This window comes from Lissotriton helveticus, chromosome 1_1 (genome assembly GCF_964261635.1).
Source record: "Lissotriton helveticus chromosome 1_1, aLisHel1.1, whole genome shotgun sequence".
Classification (NCBI taxonomy): domain Eukaryota; kingdom Metazoa; phylum Chordata; class Amphibia; order Caudata; family Salamandridae; genus Lissotriton; species Lissotriton helveticus.
The window spans coordinates 226658793-226675370 of record NC_136057.1 but is presented as its reverse complement, the minus strand read 5'-3'; the positions used below and the strand labels follow the sequence as shown (position 1 = coordinate 226675370).

The following is a 16578-nucleotide window of genomic DNA, read 5'->3' as shown; positions in this document are numbered from 1 at the left end:
GTATGTGTGCTTTACAGTGCAGCACACATGCAAAGTCAGAAAAGGAATGAGAAATGAAAGCATTCTCCTTCCTTTCACCTACTTTGAACGCCCACAGTTTTCTCATGCTAAACCTTTTTACTTAGTTTAGTACCTTGAGTTTAACATGAGAAGCCTTGGGTAGTTGCATTGGAATGCCCATGCTCCACCCGTGGTACACCCCCTTGGCGCTCAGCAATGTAAAGCAATGATTTGCACTGAGTTGCATTTCTTTACCATTATTTCCAGCACTAAACAAATTTAGCGCTGGAAAGTAAATCAGAAAAAAAAAGATTATGTCCCAATTTGCGTCACTTTTGTGACTAAAAAAAGGCATGAAATCTTAGTAAATCTCCCCTGAAATATGTTCAGGCAAGCAGCCATTTCCAGATACGACTTGCTACCGGATTCTGGGCAAAGTTGTTAAGAGGAAGCATGAGCTGGATTCACCTATAGGGTTTTACCAGTCTATACTGGCCTATGTGTAAATACAAGTGAACTCAATTTTATGGCCACTGGATCTTTCCAGAGGGTCTCCTATGACCATGTTGGCCTCTCACAGACACTCTCTTCCCTATTGTTGCGCAAACTGAGAATTTGGATCAGCTCTACAAAATAGGAATTCACAGCCATGGCAGCACCAGAGATAAATGTGACTGTAGAGTCACTGTAGCCTAGCAGAACCCAACCAAATATATACTGGAGTAGAGTAATAGCTTTTGGGTTACTAATATGAAGCAGTGGTAATCTAATTGATCGTTAATTAATAATTTAGACCCTCAATATCAATAGAAACATAATATGCAAATCAATGTATTTATTTTAAAATGTTTATTTTAAAATGCCGGAATTTAGTGCAAAAAATTCTGGAAACATACAGAAATTACAGTAACAGTGAAAATAGGGACAACTTGTAACATCCTAATTTATAGTACTTAACACGCTCACTGGTTATATCTAAGCACTATGCTAGTTCTAGCAAATGAATATGTAATAAACCTGAGGTTCGGAGGAGATGCGCATACCTGGACAACACTGTAGATATATATGTCTTTTTGAATGTGTCAGCCACCCTGAAGAAGGCCTTGTCATTTGCGAAACATGTTGGTTGGGTCTGTATGTAATAACTTCGAGACTGAAAAAGAAAAGAAATGAAAAAAAAACATTTGAGCAATGTGAAAGGGCAGGAATACACAGTATGTATGATATATGGTGTAGACACCTTTGCACCATGGGTCACCTTCCTGCACAAAAAACAAATCAAAGAGGTTAACCTCTTTCCATCTGCAGATTGGAACAAATGAAGAGAGGAAACAACAGGGAGAAATTAAAATATTTCTCTTTGTTACAACTGCTCTAGAGAGGCATAAGACTTTGGCGCTGCACCCAGTTTCATGATTAAGTAAATCTGAGGCAGCATCAAAATCAATGTGTGCTGGCTGAAAAAACCCACCACAGCACACATGGAATGCCACTTTCATGCAGAGCAAGGCATGGCAGCGACATGTGCTGCTTTGTACTTCATATCTATGAGGTCAGGCAAGCCATGCAGAGTGGCTTAACGTCGCTTCATAGATATGATTGAGAGACTTACTTTTTTTGATGCTCCGGCGGATGAAGACTCTCATAAGTGAGACACAGTGCCTGCGAGTTGTAAAGTATGGCCGTAAACTACATGTAGTAAGTTTACTCTTGTAAATTTTGACTTTTCAGACTTCACTTTTTCAAATGAGGGATTGAAAACATGTAAGTTACACTTTGTGAATCAGGCTTTAAGGGTCTGATTAACAAAAAGCATTTTATAGTCAGTTTACTAGTACTACAGTTTTTCTACTCACTAAAAAATACAAATCTGAACCTATGGCCTGATTTACAAAGGTAACTTACACTATTTGATTTCACAAAAGCAGTGCAATATACTAATAACCAAAAAATAAGAAAAAATATGATTAAATTACTTAACTTAATAAAGATAGGTAATTAAAATAACAATGAATAGGAATTATTGTTCAAATAAATCTAATTATTTAAAAGAAGTACAAATCTTATTGTAAAACAATGTAAAAATAGACTATACGCGTTATTGAATTATACCATATTTCAAATATACAAAAATAATGTACAAATACCTATTTTAAAACATTTAATAATTGTTCATGCATACTAAAACATGTATTTTTTAGGTAGGAATTTAAACCTTAGAAAAAAAATTGATGTATTGCATTTCCATTTATTAAAATGTAATTTCTTTTTTAAATTCACTTTTTTATCTTTTCCTATAATTTACCAGGCAGAGGTCTCTGCCCCTACTTTGGTAGATTATTCGGGAGGACTATGTCGGGATAAGTTAGTAGACTGTTCCAAATTGTTGGCTCAAGGTATCTAAAAGAGCTTCCTTTTGTAATAGGAGAAACACGAGTTAGATTTAATTTAGTGGACCAAACAGCCCTAAAGGGAATGTAATACTGGATGAGACACTGAAAGTACTGTGGACCTGTGTTTGTTAGGTCAAGATGCTACAAATAGTTCAATCTATCAACCCGCAAGCAATGCAGTTCGATGAGATGGAGATGGAATGATGGTTTGGGGCATGCATAAGCAGGTAGGTTGCTGTGCTTTAGATTATTTTCAGTCTTCTCAGTAGTGTCCAGCAATGGCAATGATCTAAGACATTCTAGGACAGAAGGAACCTAATGGCTTCCTCAAGTAACCTCAGGAGCAGGCTGTCAAAGTCTTAAATTGATAGTGTATGGTTTGATTATGGTCTATCAGAAGTCCAGAATTTTCACATTGGGTTTTGTAGTAGACTTTTTAATGCTATATTCCATGATATATTATGTTCATAGAAAAAATAAAGAATTGTCCCAAGAATCTGAATGGCATAAATGTAATATATTTATTTTTCAGAAGAACCCTTGGGCATATTACCAAGCAATAGCGATAATTATCCCTATTGCTTGGTTAGAGACAAAAATTTACCGCTGAGCTGCGGCGATTTTTATCGCAGATAAACCTTGGTACTACCAAGGTTTATCGCAAATGCGATAAAAAACGGCCGCAATGCATGAATATCGCTGAAGAGTCAGCGATATTCATGCATTTCCGAGCTAATGCTCTTAGCCATGTTATCCACCTCCCATTGGATAACATGGCTAAGAACTGCTCAGGGCAGGTGTTAGCTTTTGGAGATATTCGCGCTTAGCGCGAATATCTCCAAAAGTTGGTAATAGGAGATAGCGATGTTAGTGACTGTTTCCAGCCGCTAACATCTTGGCACGCCCACTTTGCATGTCATTAGTGATAAATATCACTGACATGCAAAGTGGGGCCCGAGATGGTCGCTATCTCCTACTAGCTGTCGCTAACTGGTGTTAGCGACAGCTAGGTAATAGGGAGATAATTTTATCTCCGCTTTCTTGGCTTTTAAAGCCAAAAAAGCTGAGATAAACCCCCTTGATAATATGCCCCCCCTGTTACTATTACTCCGATTACCACCTTCAACACTAGCATGGAAAATATCAGCGTGACATTCGATCCAGAACTTTTTAAGGCTGTTGTCTTCCATCACTTATCTACCTATGGATTTGATTCTCATTATCTCCGAGCAGCACTCTTACAATAACTGCCACTCTTCCAGATTATTAGTCGTGTATCCCCTAGAGCACATTAATGCTAAAGCTCTCAGACATGAGTCCCCTGAGCAAGAGCATGAAGTAGATATTCATTAGGATGCATGCGTGGATATATATTGCTGAAATTAGCCACTGATTTGTGGAGGTGACAGAAGCAAATCAGTGAGATCTGAAATCGGATATTCAGCACTGTTCAAAGGGAAACAGCCTCCTTTAATTCATCCAGTGTAGCTGCAAAGAATATTTTCAACCAAACTGTGTAATCCCTGTAATTCTTGATAAGGCTGTAATGAAAAGGAAGAAGTGTTGTTGTGACTAGGACTGTCTACTGCTGTCCCCGTGTTCTGTGTTCATTCGCCCGTAAGTCCTACAGTTTTGTGATAACATCGCTGCAAGTAAAAGATCAAGGCATTGCCCAAAGTACAACAGCATTTCCAGGCTGATGTCCTTCCTTTCATGCACAACTGATAAACAGATGTCTAGGATCATTTTGCACGAAAATGAGTTAGAGGTAAGCCAATGAAAACACATTGTTTTGGTATCTATTAGATTGGAGAAATACATGTTATATTAACTTTTGTTTCTGATGCCTTCAGACTAGGATTACTTTACTCGCAGTTAATTAACACAAGGATTATATTAAATTTGGGGCAGATTTACAAGCCCCTTACGCCACTTTTGCGTCATTTTTTAACATGGGAAAAATGACGCAAAAGTGGCGCAAGGGACTTGTAAATCTGCCCCTTTAAGTTTACCCACAAAATTACATCTCAGAGAACAATAGTTTATGCTTTCAAGGTCACATCATAGCAGATGGCGCGCAACCTTGAAAATATAGGACTTCTTCAAATAATAAAAGATATGCTCCATTCCAAAAGAAGTACCTGACAAAATGACAAATTGCTAATTATGTGCCCCTCCTTCTTGCCATATTGAAGACATTCATTGCAATCTGCCACCCGTTTTATGGTAGCGACTTACAGTAGCAGCACCTTTGCGCAAGATACATAACTAAAAATTGTAAATGTGTTAGTAATGCCAGTGGGAGTTGGAGGTGTGGAAATGAACATATCACTGGAATGCAAAAGGCTCTGTAACTTTGTGCTGGTTTCCCATTGCATACGTTATAAATTTTCTCAATGGGGCTGACATTTCTGATTAATGGGATGAAACAAAACCATCTAATTAAAGCCTCAAAATATTGGAAGCAATTTCAAGGTTTGATACCCTTAATTAAAAAGGTCAGTTCTAGTAAGCTACTAAATGACCTTCCAACAGCATGAAACCAGGGGGCATATTACCAAGGCAGGCAAAAGGAAATTATCGCTGCTTAACGGCGAAAATGTTATCGCCCTATTAGCAAGCTATCGCTAACATCAGTTAGCGACAGCTTTTAGGTGATAGCGAGCGGTTTGGGTCCCGCTTTGCATGTCAGCGATATTTATCGCTAATGACATGCAAAGCGGGCGTACCCAACCTGTTAGCGAATGAAAGTAGTCGCTAACATCACTATCACCTATTATCAATGCAGGCGTATCGACATAAAAATTTGCGCACTTAGCGCTGAAAACTAACGCCTGCTCAGACCAGTTCTTAGCCTGTATATCCAATGGGAGGTGGATATTCAGGCTAAGTCCCTATTAGCGATAGAGCCTGGACGGCCCCCACAACGCTAAGGATGCCTGGCCTCCACCTTGGGGGTGCCCAGGAGTGGACACCTCACAGGGAAAGCCAGGATGGGTTCCACAGCGGTATTCGTACAAGCGCCTTGAGACCCTTGCGGGTGAGTAGTGCGCTATACAAGTATCAATTTACAATATCGCTGGATTTCCAGCGATATTCACGCATTTCGCTGCTATCGCTGGATATTTTATCGCTTTGAAGATAAACGTTGCTAATAGCACGTTATCTCTGCGATAAAATCCGGCAATGCGCGGCGATAAAAAAAATGTCGCTCAGCCTATTTACCGATAAATATCGCTAGTTGTTGATAATATACCCCCAGGTTTTTACCCTTTCCGGGACTGATTCTATGACTTCATATTCATAGATTATTAGGGAACCAACCTCTAAATCCTTCTTCTTCTCTCAAACAGCATTTGTATTTGCTCTAGACCAAATATTCAGGGAGCAGATAGATGACATGTTGCAGAGTATCCATGAAGTGCCCTTAATTTCCCAAAGTACTTCAAGTTCATATGCAGCACTGACAAAAGCTGTACAGACTTTATTTTATGATCGAGCCTCTCCGTTATATATTCATTTTGATGCAGTATTCCTCTTCACAATGTTCGCAAATTAAAATGATGTGACTTTTTAAAATTTGGTGACTAGAAGAGAAATTTAAGGGGCATATCATCAAGGACATGCGATAATTATCGCTCAGCACTCTTAGCGCGAGGATAATTATCGCCGGCCAACTCTAAATGTTATCGCTGAGATAGCGTGCCTTCAGCAATGCTGATCTCCAAATTTATCAAATTAAGAGCGCAAGCTGCCAATTGTGCGATTATTGCTGGAAATACAGCGATAATCGCAAAAGGTTTGGTGAAAGCTTGCTGATAGGGCAAGGCATACTAGGCCATGATATCCATCTTACATAGGATATCATGTCTAAGTCAGTTTTGAAGTAGGCGTAAGAAAAGTAGCGATAACAGAGGTTATTGCTACTTTGCTTGTTGCTCTGCAGATTAGCATGCCTATTGCTAATTGGAGAAATGTTGCTTGGAAACATGTCTGCAGTTATGTCAGGGCAGGACCGCCCACTTTGCATGTCATTAGAGATGGAAAGATGGGCGTTGGGGGAAAGGGCGATAATACAAGGATTCACACGATAGTGTGACCTTGCTGATTAGGCAATAAAATTATCGCCGCTTTGCGTCCGAAAACGGACGCTAAAGCGGCGATAATTTGATCTCTCGGGTTTGATGATATGCCCCTAAGTTTTTTTTTCCTTTCTGAAGGTCAGGAGTGTGTGGGTCAAACTGAGATAAATAGGAAGAATATTATCGAGCTTGGATTTTAGACATTGATGATTTTGATACCCATCCATGCAGACTCTTTTCTACACAGGTAGGCAGGATCTCTCTTGAGTCTTGGATTAGTAATTTCCCCCACAATTACTAAGGCGACCGATTGAAATCCTTAGTTACCAAGTTTGACTTCCATTTATTACAATGTGAACATGATCGTAATGGGGACGCTATTCCAACCTTTATAATAAGGAATTCCACTTTGGTTACTGATCATATCCTAATATCTGCCGATGCATGTAAGTGGTGTACCCTTCTTAGAATTTCCTTTCTGGCCCTGATCGACCATAACTGTATTTTTTTTTCTGGGGCAAGTTCGGTGGCACAACTCCCCGTCACGCTATCGACAATGCCCCAAAAAGACCTAATGGAGTCTGCATTAAATGCAATGGACTGGACCCATTTGAAGTTTTGTGCAATATTTTTCCTAAGTTTTTTAATGATATTATTCACTGCTTAGATGATGTGGTTACCCCTAAGCAGTTACTTTATAGTTTTATGGGTATCACCAAGACAATAAATGACCTTCTGATGCGCCCATTTATGACAGGCCCTGCCAAACATAGAGGTTCATTTGACCATGCATGAACCACTGCCTGTAGGGTCCTGGAATTGGCCGTTTGTGAATGACCAAGAGATAATTCGCTAATTAAATTACTTAGATTTAAAAACAAAGAGGCGCTGTCAGCTAGGAAAAAATAACTACAAGTTGTGGCATGGTCTAAACTGCCAAGCACTGCTGACATAGGAGATAGTGAATTATTCTGGGATTCTGTTAATTCCCCTTTTTTAAAGGATGACTACTTCCCCGAATTATGGCTTTGCCCCCATTACCCCAGGACATTATGAGCCAAGAAGTGTCATGGGCCCTGAAGGAAAGAAAATGGGGAAAGCCCCAGGCCCAGATGGGATCCCAGTTATGTTTTTAGGATCACCACTGAATTATGAGCCCCAAACCTTACCAGATTATTTAGTTTGGCTGTGATGATAACGATTCCTCTTTCATGGGGAACGTCTATTATAGTCCCCATTTTCAAGAAGGGTAATAAATCAGACCCTAAGAACTATCGACCAATCTCATTGTTAGGTTCATTGACAAAAGTGATGAGCAAAATCATGCTCTACAGACTAGAAGAATGGGCTCAGGATTGCTCAATACTTTCACGATTACAGTTTGGCTTCAGGAAAGGTGTGGGGACCCTTGAGCAATGTTTGAATCTGGATTTACTTATTGGGAAGTATACAGGTGGCAAAGGCGGAAGATTAAACCTCGGCTTTGCTGACCTGAGCAGTGGTTTTGACGTAGAAGACCATACACTTCTCTGGACCACTTTGCTCACTATGGGGGCACCTTTACCAATTATCTGCTTTCTGGCACGACTATATGAGAATCTGGCAAGTAAAGTACGTTATGGCCCACGAGGTGAATGCACCACAAATTCATAGTTAAACATGGTAATTTTATTGCTGCTAGGAAATTGATAATTAACAAAATCAAAAAATATACTATTACCTTTCGGTTTGGGTTTTAGAACATTATTTATGGATTAGTTGCCAGTAGCTTCTGTTGTTACCCTTTGCTACCTGGGTATTACTTTCTCAGGTCATGGTTTATGGTCCCAGGAAATCACTAATGTTACCAGAAAAATGAAAAGAAACACCCATGGAGTCTTTAAATTTTCTGCCAAGATGGGCTCCAGGCCAGTTAGGGAATTAATGCAATTTATAGGGCAAGGGTTTTATCTATTGCCACATATGGGGGTGTTGTGTGGGGCTACCACAACAGCAAAGTGCTTCAGACCGAGGAAAATGGTTTGCGCAAGCAACTTATTTGTCTGCCCACTGTGGCCTCGTATGAGATCATTCACAGAGAAGTTGAGCTGCAGCACCTTTCAGGGATAGTTACACTTCGTCCTTGCCTGTCCTAGGCAGAAGCGGTCGCTCCCCTTACCTCCTCCTCATTTGGTATCGTGGCGTAGCGCTTCTGATTCTGCCAAATATCTTTCCAAACGCTAGCCTCTGTCTATTCATTTGCGCACTGCTAGGCTCGATATTGCTTCACTGATTAGCGATTGCTGAGAGCATTTCTCGTTTTGCATTCCGAGTTCGCTTGCGCACTGCTGGGCTTTGTGTTACTTCACTGATTATTGACTGCTGAGTGTATTTTACGTTTTGCATTTCGAGTTCTTTTGCGCACTGCTGGGCTTTGTATTGCTTTGCTGGTTGCTAATTGTTGAGTGATTTTTGCCTCGCCTGCTTGTCTGTACAATTTCATTTCTGTGTGCATTTTACTTAAACTGCTGCCAAATTTCATAGCGCTTTTAACGCTACCATTGCGCTTTGAACCGCTAGCATTTGCTGCACTAATTCTCCCCCATAGCGCTCCTTTTTGCCCAATCTCGCCCTGCCTCGCAGCATTTGTTGTTATTGTTGCTGCCATTTTGTTTTGTTGTGCCTTCCCACACCGTCACTCCACCTCGCTCCCGCCTCCCAGCTGCCCCTCCCACCCACTGAACTCACATGCCGTCCGAGTCCACACGGAGAGCTGTGACCGTCCTGTCCTCGGCAGAAGCGGTCGCTCCCCTCACCTCCTCCTCATTTGGTATCGTGGCATAGCGCTTCTGATTCTGCCAAATATATTTCCAAGCGCTAGCCTCTGTCTATTCATTTGCGCACTGCTAGGCTCGATATTGCTTTACTGATTAGCGATTGCTGAGAGCATTTCTCGTTTTGCATTCCGAGTTCGCTTGCGCACTGCTGGGCTTTGTGTTACTTCACTGATTATTGACTGCTGAGTGCATTTTACGTTTTGCATTTCGAGTTCTTTTGCGCACTGCTGGGCTTTGTATTGCTTTGCTGGTTGCTAATTGTTGAGTGATTTTTGCCTCGCCTGCCTGTCTGTACAATTTCATTGCTGTGTGCATTTTACTTAAACTGCTGCCAAATTTCATGGCGCTTTTAACGCTACCATTGCGCTTTGAACCACTAGTATTTGCTGCACTAATTCTCCCCCATAGCGCTCCTTTTTGCCCAATCTCGCCCTGCCTCGCAGCATTTGTTGTTATTGTTGCTGCCATTTTGTTTTGTTGTGCCTTCCCACACCGTCACTCCACCTCGCTCCCGCCTCCCAGCTGCCCCTCCCACCCACTGAACTCACATGCAGTCCGAGTCCACACGGAGAGCTGTGACCGTCCTGTCCTCGGCAGAAGCGGTCACTCCCCTCACCTCCTCCTCAATTGGTATCGTGGCATAGCGCTTCTGATTCTGCCAAATATCTTTCCAAGCGCTAGCCTCTGTCTATTCATTTGCGCACTGCTAGGCTCGATATTGCTTTACTGATTAGCGATTGCTGAGAGCATTTCTCGTTTTGCATTCCGAGTTCGCTTGCGCACTGCTGGGCTTTGTGTTACTTCACTGATTATTGACTGCTGAGTGCATTTTACGTTTTGCATTTCGAGTTCTTTTGCGCACTGCTGGGCTTTGTATTGCTTTGCTGGTTGCTAATTGTTGAGTGATTTTTGCCTCGCCTGCCTGTCTGTACAATTTCATTGCTGTGTGCATTTTACTTAAACTGCTGCCAAATTTCATAGCGCTTTTAACGCTACCATTGCGCTTTGAACCACTAGTATTTGCTGCACTAATTCTCCCCCATAGCGCTCCTTTTTGCCCAATCTCGCCCTGCCTCGCAGCATTTGTTGTTATTGTTGCTGCCATTTTGTTTTGTTGTGCCTTCCCACACCGTCACTCCACCTCGCTCCCGCCTCCCAGCTGCCCCTCCCACGCTCCGCCCCCCTCCACTACCCATTATAGACAGATGAACCTACGCGCAGCATCCACGCGCTGTGGCCGCGCCAAAGGTGCGCCAAAGGTAAGCCCGTCTGCGCCTGGACTGCGCCCAACGCCAGACCCCCTGGTTCCCACACCCCCCCTACTCCCGCATCACGTACGACGCCTCTACCCTCTCAGCCCTTAACCCCGGCCGACCACCAACCTGTTACCAAGCTGGACCTTTCACCTGCAATTCCTGCAAGTTTGCCTGCATTAGGACCCTCACCAAACCCACCAACATCAAACAGAATGCCGACACCAACCATCTGAAATGCATCCTACTCAACACCCGCTCAGTCCACAGGCACGCCGTCCAACTTTGGGATCTACTCGACTCTACATCACCGGACGTCGCTTTCCTCACAGAAACCTGGATGAACTCCTCTTCAACACCCGACATCGCCATAGCCATCCCTGACGGCTACAAGATTATCCGTAAGGACCGAACCAACCAAATAGGAGGAGGCATTGCCATTGTTCATAAAAACACCCTTCGCATCTCGACCAGTTCCGATGACATCCTCACAACCGCCGAATACCTCCACTTCCAGATCCACATCAACCCCAAGACCACACTCAAAGGTACCCTCATCTCCGGATCACCCGGACCCCGCACACAATTCAGCAAAGACATCACTGACTTCATCAGCCCACACACCCTCCCCTTCGAGGACTACATCCTACTAGGCGACCTCAACTTCCACCTAGATACGAACAACGACAGAAACACCATCACCCTATTAGATAACCTCGCTAATCTTGGACTCAAACAACTTGTTAACACCCCCAACCCACTGTGCCGGACACACACTCGATCCAATCTTTACATCCAGCAAATACGTCTCCTTCAACCACACCACAGCTCTCCATTGGACAGACCACAGCTGCGTGTACTTCAACTACAAAAAGACTAAGTCCCAAAACCAGCTTCAACAAATTCCCCACAGGAACTGGAACAAAATCACCACTGAGCAACTTTTCACATCGCTTCACCAATACCCTCCTACCTATTCATCAGACCCAAACCAAACAGCTACCAACCTTGCACAATGGATCACCCGCAGCGCTGACGAGTTAGCACCTCTGAAAAACAACCCTACCAAGTTAAACCTCAAGAAAGCCCCCTGTTCCAATGATGAGCTTAAGAAATCCCAAGAAGACATGCCGCATCCTCGAGAAAGCCTGGAAAAGAAACCCATCCACCGAAAACCTTGCCACTTTCAAGAACGCCACCCGTAAACACCATCAACTAATACGCTCCACTAAGAAATCAGCACTCAAAGATCGACTCGACAACAACGCCCACAGCAGTAAGGAACTGATCAACATAGTAAAAGAATTCACCAACCCATCAGCCGGCACCAATGACATCACTCCCTCCCAGCACCTCTGCGACTCCCTAGCTTCATTCTTCCACAACAAAATCGCCAACATACACAACAGCTTCACAAAACAACCGGATGACCAATCCACCCCACTCACCTCAGAACCTAATCTCCCCCTAACAACCTTTGTACCTGGAAACCAGTCACCACTGAAGACACCATCCGCCTGATGAACTCCATCCACTCAGGATCGCCAACCGACCCTTGTCCCCACCACATCTTCAACAAAGCAGACTCCATCATTGCTCCCCACCTTCGCGACATCATCAATAGTTCCTTCAACTCCGCCACTTTCCCGGAAAGCTGGAAACACGCCAAACTCAGCGCCCTCCTGAAGAAACCCACAGCAGACCCCAATGAACTTAAAAACTACTGCCCTATCTCGCTCCTCCCATTCCCAGCCAAAGTCATTGAGAAAGCTGTCAACAGTCAACTCGCCGCCTTCCTCGAATCCAACAAATCCCTCGACATATCACAATCCTGATGCTGTGCCAAACACAGATCCGAGACCGCCCTCATCGCAGCAACAGACGACATCCGTAAACTATTGGACAATGGTGAAACAGCTGCTCTCATCCTACTTGACCTCTCCGCAGCCTTCGACACAGTCTGTCATAATACCCTCATAAACCGCCTCAGAAACATCGGAATTCAAGGAAAAGCACTGGACTGGATCATCTCATTCCTCGCAGGAAGAACCCAGAGAGTCCGCCTCCCCCCTTTTAGATCAGAAGCCACCAAAGTCATCTGCGGCGTACCACAAGGATCTTCACTCAGTCCCACACTCTTCAACGTATACATGAGCCCCCTCGCATCCATCGTTCGCAAACACAACCTCAACATCATCTCCTACGCAGACGACACCCAGCTGATCCTCTCCCTCACCAAAGACTCCAACACCGCCAAAATCAATCTACACGAAGGGATGAAAGAAGTGGCCGAATGGATGGAGACCAGTCGCCTTAAACTGAACTCGGACAAAACGGAAGTCCTCATATTAGGATCATCCCCCTCCGCTTGGGATGACTCATGGTGGCCACCGGCTCTGGGAAACGCCCCTAAACCTACGGACCACGCACGTAAAATGGGCTTCATCCTAGACTCCTCCCTATCGATGACCAGACAAGTCAACCCAGTCTCCTCCTCATGCTTCAACATCCTACGCATGCTCAGAAAAATCTTCAGATTGATCCCCATCGAAACAAGAAAAACAGTAACCCACGCACTGGTCACTAGCAGACTAGAGTACGGAAACACCCTTTATGCCGGAACCACAGCCAAACTACAGAAAAAACTCAAACGTATCCAAAATGCATCTGCCAGAATCATTCTAGACGTCCCCCGCAGAGCTCACATCTCCAGTCATCTGAAAGACCTCCACTGGCTCCCCGTCAACAAAAGAATTACGTTCCGTCTCCTCACCCACGCACACAAAGCACTATACGATCTAGGACCCGAATCCCTCAACACACGCCTTTCCTTCTACACCCCCACCCGCAAACTCCGTTCTTCCAACCAAGCACTAGCCGCTATACCACGCATCCACAGGTCCACCATGGGGGGAAGATCTTTCTCCTACCTTGCAGCCAAAACCTGGAACTCCCTCCCCACCCATCTCCGCCTTACTCAAAACCACCTCTCCTTCAGAAAACAACTCAAAACCTGGATATTTGATACATAACCCCCCACCTCCCTCAAGCGCCTTGAGACCCTCTGGGTGAGTAGTGCGCTATATAAATGCCAAACTTGAACTTGAACTTGAACTCTGGCATTCTATATGGATCAAAGAGGATACTAGTTTTACACAGTCCATCATTTGAGGCTAGTTTCCCTTGTACTGGCGATCTCTTGGTTATGTTACATTGATTTTATGTACAGTAAACGATTTAAGGTATCAGTACCAACTAACCCTCTGCTAGTCTGATCACTTAGTAAGCAATCTATTAGAGAAAATTTTATCTATACTAATATAATAAAGAGAGAGCCTAAACCTTTGAGGCGGGTAATCTCAGGAACCACAGCACCAATCACAACACCCAATACAGCGTTGGAAAGGGCAGTGGCAGCAGAAGGACATAGGCTATGCAGACAGCCACCATATACATGTAAAAGGTAATAGAACCGTGCCAGCAAAGTAGTCCCTTGTGGGTGTGTCTGCATTGTGCTGTGGGCGTGACAATCGCTGGCGGCATTCCGTCACGAGTGTTGTTTTTTCTTCCCAGGTTCTATACATTCCTGCTCCCTTTAAATAGGAATTCAGTGGAGGTCCCATTCACTTAAAACCACCCCAAGCACAGTTATGGGCAAAAATACAACTAAAAGGCACTGCAAAGCATTATGGGATAAGATTAGCATCATTTTTAGCATTCATGAAAGGGTTTCAATGCCTTTGAATTTTACTCATCAGGGACATCTTGGGACGACGAGGTCAACTGCAGCTTGATGTATAATATTTTAAATGCTATTGCATTTGCCTCATCAGGGACATCTAGGGACGGGGAGGTGAACTGCAGCTTGATGTATAATATTTTAAATGCTATTTCATTTGCCTCATCAGGGACATCTAGGGACCACGAGGTGAACTGCAGCTAGATGTGTAATATTTTAAATGCTATTGCATTTGCCTCATCAGGGACATCTAGGGACGGCGAGGTGAACTGCAGCTTGATGTATAATATTTTAAATGCTATTTCATTTGCCTCATCAGGGACATCTAGGGACGACGAGGTGAACTGCAGCTTGATGTGTAATATTTTAAATGCTATTGCATTTGCCTCATCAGGGACATCTAGGGACCGCGAGGTGAACTGCAGCTTGATGTATAATATTTTAAATGCTATTGCATTTGCCTCATCAGGGACAACTGGGGATGAAGAGGTGAACTGCAGCTCTTTGTAGAATTATTTGGATACTATAATATTCACTTCCCACTGCTAATCTCGTCCCATAATGCTTTGCAGGGGCTTGATCTCAAAATCATCACCTCTCTCACTGCTTGCTGGAAGCTAATTTCACTTTGGTGAAATGACCATATGCATTTTAGCATGTAGAAATACTTGTTATTTTACCTTGAATATATGAGGTTTCTGTTTTAATAATTGGAAATCTGACGGCACGAAATATTGCGGATTTATTGTACTAAGTTCGCGCCAATTCCGCCCACCCCTACTTTAAATACCCCTGCACCCCATAATCATAACCCACCCTTACTCTATAAAATACCCCAACATCCTTAAACACTAACCCATCTTAACCCTAAAAATATACCCTGTACCCCAAAACCCAAACATATCCCTAAACCATAAAAATACCCCTGTACCCCAATACCCAAACCTAGCCCTGAACACTATAATTACCCCTGTACCTCAAAACCCAAACCTACCCCGGAACCCTAAAAATACCCCTGTACCCCAAAACCCAAACCTACCCCATAACCCTAAAATACCCCTGTACCCCAAAACCCAAACCTAGCCCATAACCCTTAAAATACCCCTGTACCCCAAAACCCAAACCTACCCCTGAACCCTAAAAATACCCCTGTACCCCAAAACCCAAACCTAGCCCAGAACCCTAAAATACTCCTGTATCCCAAAACCCAAACCTAGCCCTGAACCCTAAAAATACCCCTGTACTCCAAAACCCAAACCTACCCCTGAACCCTTAAAATACCCCTGTACCGCAAAACCCAAACCTACCCCTGAACCCTAAAAATACCCCTATACCCCAAAACCCAAACCTAGCCCTGAACCCTAAAAATACCCCTGTACCCCATAACCCAAAACTATATCTGAACCCTTAAAATACCCAAACACCCCAAAACATATACCCCTATACCCATACTCGCCTTATCCAAACATTTAAAAAAAACATGCTTTTACCATTCATGCATTTACAACGCATTTCGTTGTAAATGTATGCGTGGTAAAAGCATATAAAATGTAATGTATATAAAAAGCATATAAAATGTAATGCCATGCGTTATAATGGCATTGCGGAGTCATGAAAGTATGCGGAGTGATGGTATGCGGAAAGAAAGTTGCGGAATAATGGGTGTTTACCCTCCCCGTAAGTATATTGGTGGCACGGTGGCCCACATCTCCAGCAACATACTCATATGTTTTCACCACCGATTGGAAAAATGCACAGGTCTCTCTCATTGATGCCCAGCACCGACATACACTTTTAGACACACCTCCCACCACAAGTTCTAGAATTGCGAACTTTAGAGATGGGGAGCTATGTTCGAATCTCGGCATCAGCTCAACATCCTGTGATTCCAGGCAAATCGCTTTGTATCCCCGTGCCTACCACAAATGAATGTGTTCTTCTGTAATGCAAATTGTGCTCATGCCATGTTGTCGAGTTCGCGCTATATAATATTGCAAGGAAAATAAAGTAGGGAAACTCGAGTTCACACACTACTGAACGCGCACTCTTAAGTGCATCAGCAGTGCACTGTGAATCGGAGCGTTTCACAGGCCTGTCACAGATAAGAAATGCTATCAAAACGAAATCCTACGAAACAATATACTACTGGCCGGCAGCAATTCATACCCGGACAACGTCGGGACGGGCTGCTGGTGAATTATAAGAGGGAAGTCCGGCTGGACTGCATGATAAGGAAACCAACTGTCAAGTTTTATCTAACACTTACTGTAATGGAGGGTTGTCAAGACCATTTAC

The 16578-nt window shown here is 43.4% G+C and overlaps 1 long non-coding RNA gene across 1 annotated transcript in view; it reads right to left on the bottom strand.

Annotated features, from left to right (window-relative positions):
• Positions 1-1043: 1043 nt before the first annotated feature.
• The window catches only part of LOC144768628 (uncharacterized), an 83065-nt gene continuing 67530 nt past the window's right edge, over positions 1044-16578 (bottom strand). Inside the window, exon 3 of the long non-coding RNA XR_013598588.1 lies at positions 1044-1153. This is a non-coding gene — a long non-coding RNA (uncharacterized LOC144768628). The remainder of the gene's footprint in view (positions 1154-16578) is intronic.